Source organism: Arachis ipaensis, chromosome B10, assembly GCF_059453495.1.
Source record: "Arachis ipaensis isolate K30076 ecotype BB chromosome B10, ASM5945349v1, whole genome shotgun sequence".
Lineage (NCBI taxonomy): Eukaryota > Viridiplantae > Streptophyta > Magnoliopsida > Fabales > Fabaceae > Arachis > Arachis ipaensis.
The window spans coordinates 75,982,332-75,992,746 of record NC_142435.1 but is presented as its reverse complement, the minus strand read 5'-3'; the positions used below and the strand labels follow the sequence as shown (position 1 = coordinate 75,992,746).

The 10,415-nt window shown below is 39.9% G+C and overlaps 1 non-coding gene across 1 annotated transcript; it reads left to right on the top strand.

The window, feature by feature from the left end:
- The first annotated feature begins 3,732 nt into the window (after window positions 1-3,732).
- LOC148580476 (small nucleolar RNA R71) lies at window positions 3,733-3,840 on the top strand. Its single transcript, XR_015893855.1, has one exon. It is a non-coding gene; the product is annotated as a small nucleolar RNA R71 (small nucleolar RNA).
- The last annotated feature ends 6,575 nt before the right edge of the window (window positions 3,841-10,415 follow it).

Sequence of the window (10,415 nt, the reverse complement as noted above, 5' to 3'; positions counted from 1 at the left end):
TCTTCTCTAATTTCATGAAGGATGATGGAGTGCTCTTGATGTTCCACCTTTAATTGTCCCATGTTGGAACTTAATTCTCCTAGGGAGGTGTTGATTTGCTCCCAAAAATTCTGTGGAGAAAAGTGCATCCCTTGAGGTATCTCATGTATTTCTTGATAGTGAGCTTCCTCATGCATTTCTTGAGCTCCATGAGTGGGCTCTCTTGTTTGCTCCATCCTTTTCTTAGTGATGGGCTTCTCTTCCTCAATGGGAATGTCTCCTTCTATGAAAGCTTCAGCTGAGTAACATAGATGGAAAATAAGATGAGGGAAAGCTAGCCTCGCCAAGGGGGAGGGCTTTTCGGCTATTTTGTAGAGTTCAAGGGAGATGACTTCATGAACTTCTACTTCCTCTCCAATCATGATGCTATGGATCATGATGGCTCGATCCGCAGTAACTTCAGATCGGTTGCTGGTGGGGATGATGGAGCATTGGATGAACTCCAACCATCCTCTAGCTATAGGCTTAAGGTCCAGTCTTCTCAGTTGAACCGGTTTGCCTTTTGAGTCAATCTTCCATTGAGCTCCTTCCACACATATGTCCATGAGGACTTGGTCCAACCTTTGATCAAAGTTGACCCTTCTAGTGTAGGGGCGTGCATCTTCTTGCATCATAGGTAAGTTGAACGCCAACCTCACATTTTCCAGACTAAAATCTAAGTATTTCCCCCGAACCATTGTAATATAATTCTTTGGATTCGGGTTCTTACTTTGATCATGGTTCTTAGTGATCCATGCATTGGCATAGAACTCTTGAACCATTAGGATGCCGACTTGTTGGATGGGGTTTGTTAGAACTTCTCAACCCCTTCTTTGGATTTCATGTTGGATCTCCGGATACTCATTTCTCTTGAGCTTAAAAGGGACCTCGGGGATCACCTTCTTCTTGGCCACAACATCATAGAAGTGGTCTTGATGGGCTTTGGAGATAAATCTTTCCATCTCCCATGACTCAGAGGTGGAAGCTTTTGTCTTCCCTTTTCCCTTTTCTAGAGGATTCTCCGGTCTTAGGTGCCATCAATGGTAATGGAAAAACAAAAAGCTTATGCTTTTACCACACCAAACTTAGAATATTGCTTGCCCTCGAGCAAGAGAAGAAAGAATAGATGAAGAAGAAGAAGAAAATATGGAGGAGAGGAGGGAGGGGTGTATTCGGCCAAGAAGGGGAAGAGAGGGTTGTATTATGTGAAAATGAGGAAGAATGGAGGGCTTTATATAAGGAGGGGAGGGGGGTTTAGTTTCGGCCATATAGGGTGGGTTTGGGTGGGAAATTGATTTTGAATTTTGAAGGTAGGTGGAGTTTATGAGGTAGGTTTATGGGGAAGAGTATATGGATGTGAGTGGTGAAGTAGTGATAGGGAAGAGAGATTGAGGTGATTGGTGAAGAGTTTTGGGGAAGACTGTTTATTGGGAAGAGAGGATGAACATTGAGAAGAGGGAAGAGAGTGAGTGGTGGTGGGTGGGGATCCTGTGGGCTCCACAGATGCTGAGTTGATCCTGTAGGGTCCACAGATCCTGAGGTGTCAAGAATTTGCATCCCTGCACCAATTAGGCATGTAAAATGCCTTTGCATGCAATTCTGGCGTTTAAACGCCGAATTGATGCTTGTTCTGGGCGTTCAACGCCCAGATGCAGCATATTTCTGGCGTTGAACGCCAGCCAGATGCTTGTTTCTGGCGTTCAGCGCCAGCTCTTCCTCATTGTGCATTTCTGGCGTCTGAACGCCAGGATGCTGCTTGTTTCTGGCGTTCAACGCCAGATCCATGCTCTGTTCTGGCGTTGAACGCCAGCCAGATGCTCCTTATTGGCGTTTAAACGCCAGTAAGATCCTCCTCCAGGGTGTGATTTTTCTTCTGCTATTTTTGATTCCGTTTTCAATTTTTATATTTATTTTGTGACTCCACATGATCATGAACCTAATAAAACATGAAAGAACAGCAAAAATAAAAATAAAATTAGATAAATAAAAATTGGGTTGCCTCCCAACAAGCGCTTCTTTAATGTCAATAGCTTGACAGTGGGCTCTCATAGAGCCTCACTGATGTTCAGAGTATTGTTGAGACTCCCCAACACCAAACTTAGAGTTTGGTTGTGGCCTCCCAACACCAAACTTAGAGTTTGACTGTGGGGGCTTTAGTTGACTCTGTACTGAGAGAAGCTTACTGTGCCTCTTTTCCATGTTTACAAAAGGATGTCCTTGAGTTTTAAACTCAAGGGAGTCCTCATTCAATTGAAGGACTAATTCACCTCTGTTAACATCAATCACAACTCTTGCTGTGGCTAGGAAGGGTCTTCCAAGGATGATGGATTCATCCTCATCCTTCCCAGTATCTAGGATTATGAAATCAGCAGGGATGTAAAGGCCTTCAACCTTTACTAACATGTCCTCTACTTGTCCATAAGCCTATTTTCTGGAATTGTCTGCCATCTCTAATGAGATTCTAGCAGCTTGTACCTCAAAGATTCCCAGTTTCTCCATTACAGAGAGTGGCATGAGGTTTATTCCTGACCCAAGGTCACATAGAGCCTTCTCAAAGGTCATGGTGCCTATGGTACAAGGTATTAAGAACTTTCCAGGATCCTGTTTCTTCTGAGGCAATCTCAGTTGATCCAATGCATTTAGTTCATTGGTGAACAGGGGAGGTTCATCTCCCTAAGTCTTATTACCAAATAAATTGGCATTCAGCTTCATGATTGCACCCAGGAACTTGGCAACTTGCTCTTCAGTAGCATCCTCATTCTCTTCAGAAGAAGAATACTCATCAGAGCTCATGAATGGCATAAGGAGGTTTAATGGAATCTCTATAGTCTCTAGATGAGCCTCAGAGTCCTTTGGTTCCTCAAAGGGATACTCCTTATTGATCATTGGACGTCCCAGGAGGTCTTCCTCCTTGGGATTCACGTCATTCTCCTCTCTTGTGGGTTCGGCCATGATGGTCAATTCAATGGCCTTGCACTCTCCTTTTGGATTTTCTTCTGTATTGCTTGAGAGAGTACTAGGAGGGATTTCAGTGATCCTTTTACTCAGCTGGCCCACTTGTGCTTCCAAATTTCTAATGGAGGACCTTGTTTCATTCATGAAACTCACAGTGGCCTTAGATAGATCAGAGACTAAGTTTGCTAAATTAGAGATATTTTGTTCAGAGTTCTCTATCTGTTGCTGAGTGGATGATGGAAAAGGCTTGCTATTGCTAAACCTGTTTCTTCCACCATTATTAAAGCCTTGTTGAGGCTTTTGTTGATCCTTCCATGAGAGATTTGGGTGATTTCTCCATGAGGGATTATAGGTGTTTCCATATGGTTCACCCATGTAATTCACCTCTGCTATTGCAGGGTTCTCAGGATCATAAGCTTCTTCTTCAGCAGATGCCTATTGAGTACTGTTGGATGCAGCTTGCATTCCATTTAGACTCTGAGAAATCATATTGACTTGCTGAGTCAATATTTTATTCTGAGCCAATATGGCATTCAGAGTATCAATTTCAAGAACTCCCTTCTTCTAAGGCGTCCCATTACTCACAGGATTCCTCTCAGAAGTGTACATGAACTGGTTATTAGCAACCATGTCAATGAGTTCTTGAGCTTCTGCAGGCGTTTTCTTTAGGTGAATGGATCCACCTACAGAAGTATCCAATGCCATCTTAGCTAACTCAGACAGATCATCATAGAATATATCCAGGATGGTCCATTCTGAAAGCATATCAGAAGGACACTTTTTGGTCAGTTCCTTGTATCTCTCCCAAGCTTCATAGAGGGATTCACCTTCTTTCTGTCTGAAGGTTTGAACATCCACTCTAAGCTTACTCAACTTTTGAGGAGGAAAGAACTTGGCTAAGAAAGTCTTGACCAGCTTATCCCAAGAGTTCAGGCTATCCTTAGGTTGAGAGTCCAACCATATTCTAGCTCTGTCTCTCACAGCAAACAGGAAAAACATGAGACTGTAGACTTCAGGATCTACTCCATTAGTCTTAATAGTGTCACATATCTGCAAGAATTTAGTTAAGAACTGAAAGGGATCTTCAGATGGAAGTCCATGAAACTTGCAGTTTTGTTGCATCAGAGAAACTAATTGAGGTTTAAGCTCAAAGTTGTTTGCTCTAATGGTAGGAATTGAGATGCTTCTTCCATGTAAATTGGAATTAGGTGCAGTAAAGTCACCAAGCATCCTTCTTGCATTATTATTATTTTCGGCTGCCATCTCCTCTTCCTGTTCAAAAATTTCTGTAAGGTTATCTCTGGATTGTTGTATTTTAGCTTCTCTTAGTTTCCTCTTCAGAGTCCTTTCAGGTTCAGGGTCTGCTTCAACAAGAATGTTCTTGTCCTTGCTCCTGCTCATATGAAAAAGAGGGAACAGAAAAATAATAATATTAGGGATCCTTTTTACCCAGGTATAGAGGTTCCCCTGTGTGAGTAGAAGAAGAAAAGAATTTAATGTAAAGAAGGGAAGAAGAGAAAATTCGAACACAGATGGAAGAGGGGGTTCAAATTTGGGTGAGATGAAGTGTTAGTAGATGAATAAATAAATAAAAGGAGATGAGAGAGAAAGAGGATTTTCGAAAATAAAAATTTGAAAAGGGGTTAGTGATTTTCGAAAATTAGGAAAAAGTTAAAATTAAAATTAAAAATTAAAACAATTAATTAATTAAAAAGAATTTTTGAAAAAGAGGGAAGTATTTTTGAAAATTAGAGAGGGATAGTTAGTTAGGTAGTTTTGAAAAAGATAAGAAACAAACAAAAAGTTAATTAGTTAGTTGAAACAAATTTGAAAATCAATTTTGAAAAGATAAGAAGTTAAGAAGTTAGAAAAGATATTTTAAAATCAAATTTTTGAAAAAGATATGTTTTAAAAAGATATGATTAAAAAGATATGCAAAAAAAATTATTTTTGAAAAGATATGATTGAAATTAGTTTTGAAAAAGATTTGATTTTTAAAATCACAATTAATGACTTGATTCACAAGAAATCACAAGATATGATTCTAGAACTTAAAGTTTGAATCTTTCTTAACAAGTAAGTAACAAACTTGAAATTTTTGAATCAAAACATTAATTGTTGAGGATATTTTCGAAAATTATGAGATAAAATAAGATAAAAAAAAAATTTTGAAAAATATTTTTATAATTTTCAAAAATAAATAAGAAAAATGAGAAAGATTTAATTTTTGAAAAAGATTTTGAAAAGATAAGATTTTTAAATTGAAAATTTGATTTGACTCATAAGAAACAATTGAATTTTAAAAATTTTTGAAAAAGTCAATCCAAATTTTCGAAATTTATGAGAGAAAAAAGGAAAGATATTTTTTTTATTTTTGAATTTTTAATGATGAGAGAGAAAAACATAAAAAATGACTCACAACATGAAAATTATGAATCAAAACACATGATGCATTCAAGAACACTATGAATGTCAAGATGAACACTAAGAACACTTTGAAGATCATGATGAACATCAAGAACATATTTTTGAAAAATTTTTTATGCAAAGAAAACATGCAAGACACCAAACTTAGAAATTTTTCATGTATAGACACTATGAATGCAAGAATGCATATGAAAAACAAGAAAAGACATAAAACAAGAAATATGGAGATCAACAAGAAGACTGGCCAAGAACAACTTGAAGATCATGAAGAACACTATGAATGCATGAATTTTCGAAAAATGCATAAATTTTTAGAAAAAATGCAATTGACACCAAACTTTAAAATTGACTCAAGACTCAAACAAGAAACACAAAATATTTTTGATTTTTGTGATTTTATGAATTTTTTTTTTGGATTTTTTTCGAAAATTAATGTGAAAAAGAAAAATAAGGATTCCAAAATTTTTAAGAAGAATTCCTGGAATCTTTCAATATTAGCCCAAAGCTCCAATCAAAGGGTTGGACATGGCTTAATAGCCAGCCAGCTTTAGGATATATATCAGGCATGCAATAGCTGATATTCAAATTAACTTGCCTCTATGCTGATGGTTGGAAGCCCCTATCCAAAAGAATTAGACCTGGCTTTACAGCCAGCCAGGCTTCAACATGCTTCATGAAACACTAGAATTTATTCTTAAAAATTTAGAATAATTTTCGAAAACAGATGAAAAATTTTTTGAAAGATTTTTGAAAATTTTTTTGAAAACTTTTTGAAAATAAAATAAGAAGAAAATTACCCAATCTGAGCAACACGATGAACCGTCAGTTGTCCAAACTCGAACAATCCCCGGCAACGGCGCCAAAAACTTGATACATGTGAAATTGTTACTATGAGGTTGTAAAATTTGTTGTTCGTTCTCTCCCTGGCAATGGCGCCAAAGACTGGTGCACAATACCATGGTCCAAACATAACTTCACAACATCGCACAACTAACCAGCAAGTGCACTGGGTCGTCCAAGTAATAAAACCTTACGTGAGTAAGGGTCGATCCCACGGAGATTGTTGGTATGAAGCAAGCTATGGTCATCTTGCAAATCTCAGTCAGGCAGATAATAATTGATTATGGAGTTTTCGAAAATAATAAATAAATAAACAGAAAACAAAGATAGAAATACTTATGTAAATCATTGGTGAGAATTTCAGATAAGCGCATAGAGATGCTTTCGTTCCTCTGAACCTCTGCTTTCCTGCTGTCTTCATCCAATCAGTCTTACTCCTTTCCATGGCAAACTTTATGTAAGGGCATCACCGTTGTCAATGGCTACAGCCCATCCTCTTGTGAAAATGGTCCAATGCGCTGTCACTGCATGGCTAATCATCTGGAGGTTCCCGATCATACTGGAATAGGATTTACTATCCTTTTGCGTCTGTCATTACGCCCAGCACTCGCGAGTTTGAAGCTCGTCACAGTCATTCAATCCCTGAATCCTACTCGGAATACCACAGACAAGGTTTAGTCTTTTCGGATTCTCATGAATGCCGCCATCAATCTAGCTTATACCACGAAGATTCTAATTAAGAGATCCAAGAGATAATCATTCAATCTAAGGTGGAACGGAAGTGGTTGTCAGGCACGCGTTCGTGGGGGAATGATGATGATTGTCACGTTCATCACATTCATATTGAAGTACGAATGAATATCTTAGAAGCGGAATAAGTTGAATTGAATAGAAAAACAGTAGTACTTTGCATTAATTCATGAGGAACAGCAGAGCTCCACACCTTAATCTATGGAGTGTACAAACTCTACCGTTGAAAAATACATAAGTGAAAGGTTCAGGCATGGCCGAATGGCCAGCCCCCATGATCTAAGAACTAGACGTCCCAAGATGATCCGAAGATGTAAATACAATAGTAAAAAGTCCTATTTATACTAAACTAGCTACTAGGGTTTACAGAAGTAAGTAATTGATGCATAAATCCACTTCCAGGGCTCACTTGGTGTGTGATTGGGCTGAGCTTGAAGTTTACACGTGCAGAGGCTCTTTCTGGAGTTGAACGCCAGGTTGTAACGTGTTTCTGGCGTTCAACTCTGGTTCGTGACGTGTTTCTGGCGTTTAACTCCAGACTACAGCGTAGAACTGGCGTTCAACGCCCATTTGCGTCATCTAAACTCGGCCAAAGTATGGATTATTATATAATGCTGGAAAGCCCTGGATGTCTACTTTCCAAAGCAATTGGAAGCGCGCCATTTTGAGTTCCGTAGCTCCAGAAAATCCACTTTGAGTGCAGGGAGGTCAGAATCCAACAGCATCAGCAGTCCTTCTTCTACCTCTGAATCTGATTTTTGCTCAAGTCCCTCAATTTCAGCCAGAAAATACCTGAAATCACAGAAAAATACACAAACTCATAGTAAAGTCCAGAAATATGAATTTAACATAAAAACTAATAAAAACATCCCTAAAAGTAACTAGATCCTACTAAAAACATACTAAAAACAATGCCAAAAAGCGTATAAATTATCCGCTCATTAGCGGCTTCTGCCTGTCCATTAGACTGGGGATGTTCTACGGATGTGAATTGGTGCTTTATTTTCAAGTCGGCCACTAATTTTCTGAAGCCTGCGTCTGTGAATTGAGTGCCATTATCTGTGGTGATGGAGTATGGAACCTCAAACCTTGTGACAATGTTTCTATATAGGAATTTTCGACTTCTTTGAGCAGTGGCGTTAGCTAGGGGTTCTGCCTCAATCCATTTTGTAAAAGAGTCTACCCCGACGATGAGGAACTTGACTTGTCCTGATCCTTGAGGGAAGGGCCCAAGGAGGTCGAGTCCCCATTTTGAATATGGCCAGGGTAAGGTTACGCGGATAAGCTCCTCTGGTGGGGCGATGTGAAAATTAGCATGCTTCTGACATGGCAGACATGTCTTTACGAATTCCATTGCTTCTTTTTGTAAAGTTGGCCAATAGAATCCGGCCCAGAGTACTTTTTTAGCGAGGGCTTGTGCTCCGAGATGGTTGCCACAGATGCCACTGTGTACTTCTTCTAAAATATCCTTTGTGTTGGAAGTCGGCAAATATTTTAACAGCGGTGTTGAAATCCCTCTCTTGTATAGAGTATTGTTTATGATGGTGTAGTATTGTGCTTCTTGCTTTAACCTCTTTGCCTTCTTCTTATCTGTAGGGAGTGTTTCTGTTTTGAGGTAGTTAATTATGGGAGTCATCCATCCTTGATCCAGACCTGTTATGTCTAGGACCTTTTCTTCTTCCGAGATTGACGAGTTCTGCAACATCTCCTAGATGAGGCTTCTATTGTTGTCCCCTGGTTTGGTGCTAGCTAGTTTTGAGAGTCCATCAGCTCGAGCATTCTGTTCCCGAGGTATGTGATGGATCTCATATTTCCCAGGTTGTCCGAGCTGTTCCCTGGTTTTATCAAAGTACTTTTTCATAGTGGGATCCTTGGCTTGGTAGCTCCCTGCTATTTGTGAGGTGACTACTTGTGAGTCGCTGAAGATGATAAGCTTTTGAGCTCCAACCTCCTTAGCCAGCTTCAAACCAGCTAGTAGTGCCTCATATTCGGCCTGGTTATTTGAGGCAGGGAACCCGAATTTGAGGGAAAGTTCGATTTGGGTTCCCTGATTGCTTTCTATTATCACGCCTACGCCACTTCCGATTTTGTTTGAGGAACTGTCTATGTAGAGACTCCATTCTGTAGGGATTTTCGGGGTGTCCGTAAACTTTGTAATGAAGTCGGCCAGATACTGTGATTTGATGGTTGTCCGAATTTCATATTGAAGTCGAATTCGGACAACTTGACTGCCCATTGTAAGATTCTTTCTGCTAAGTCTGTCTTCTGCAGAATGCCTTTTATGGGCTGGTTGGTCCGAACCCTGATGATATGGGCTTGGAAATATGGGCGAAGTCGTCGGGATGTTAGTATGAGAGCATAGGAAAATTTTTCTATTTTTTGGTAGTTTAGTTCGGACCCTTGTAGTGCTTTGTTGATGAAGTATATAGGTTGTTGTCCACTGTCGTCCTCTCGTACTAGTGCTGAGGCTACTGCCCGATTGCCTACTGCGAGGTACAATATAAGTGGCTCTCCTTCCCGTGACCGAGTTAGAATAGGTGGTTATCCCAAGAACCTTTTGAAATCCTGGAAGGCCTGCTCGCACTCTGCTGTCCATTCAAACCTATTTCCCTTCCTTAGAGTGGCGTAGAAAGGGAGAGATCTTATTGCTGATCCAGCTAGAAATCTAGACAAGGCTGCCAATCTTCCGTTGAGTTGTTGTACCTCTTTGACATAGATCGGACTCTTCATGTCAAGTATAGCTCGGAATTTATCCGGGTTTATCTCGATTCCTCTTTGTGTAAGCATAAAACCCAAGAATTTGCCAGCTTCTACTGCAAAGGTGCATGTCGCATACCATGCTTTCATATAGTGTCGAATACTTGGGTGAGGTCGGACAGTAATGACTCCTCATTTTGTGTCTTTACTAACATGTCGTCCACGTAGACTTCCATGACTTTCCCGATGTGGTTTGCGAAGACTTTATTCATTAATCTGTGATAAGTGGCTCCTGTATTTTTGAGTCCGAATGGCATGACGATGTAGCAGTAGTTTGCTTTTGGGGTTAAGAATGAGGTTTTTTCTTGATCAGGTGGGTACATTGGGATTTGATTATATCCCGAATATGCGTCCATAAACGAGAGGTATATGTATCCGGAGGAGGCATCTACCAGAGCGTCGATACTTGGGAGTGGATAAGGATCTTTTGGGCAAGCTTTGTTGAGGTCGGTGTAGTCGGTGCACATCCGCCACTTCCCATTTGATTTTTTTTACCAAGACGACGTTAGCTAGCCATAGTGGGTACTTGACTTCCCTTATGAATCCTGCCTCCAATAGAGGTTGTACCTACTCTTCCACAGCTAGGGATCGTTCTGGCTCGAGCTTTCTACGTCTCTGCTGTACTGGTCGAGATCTTGGGTATACTGCCAGCTTGTGGCACATCAGCT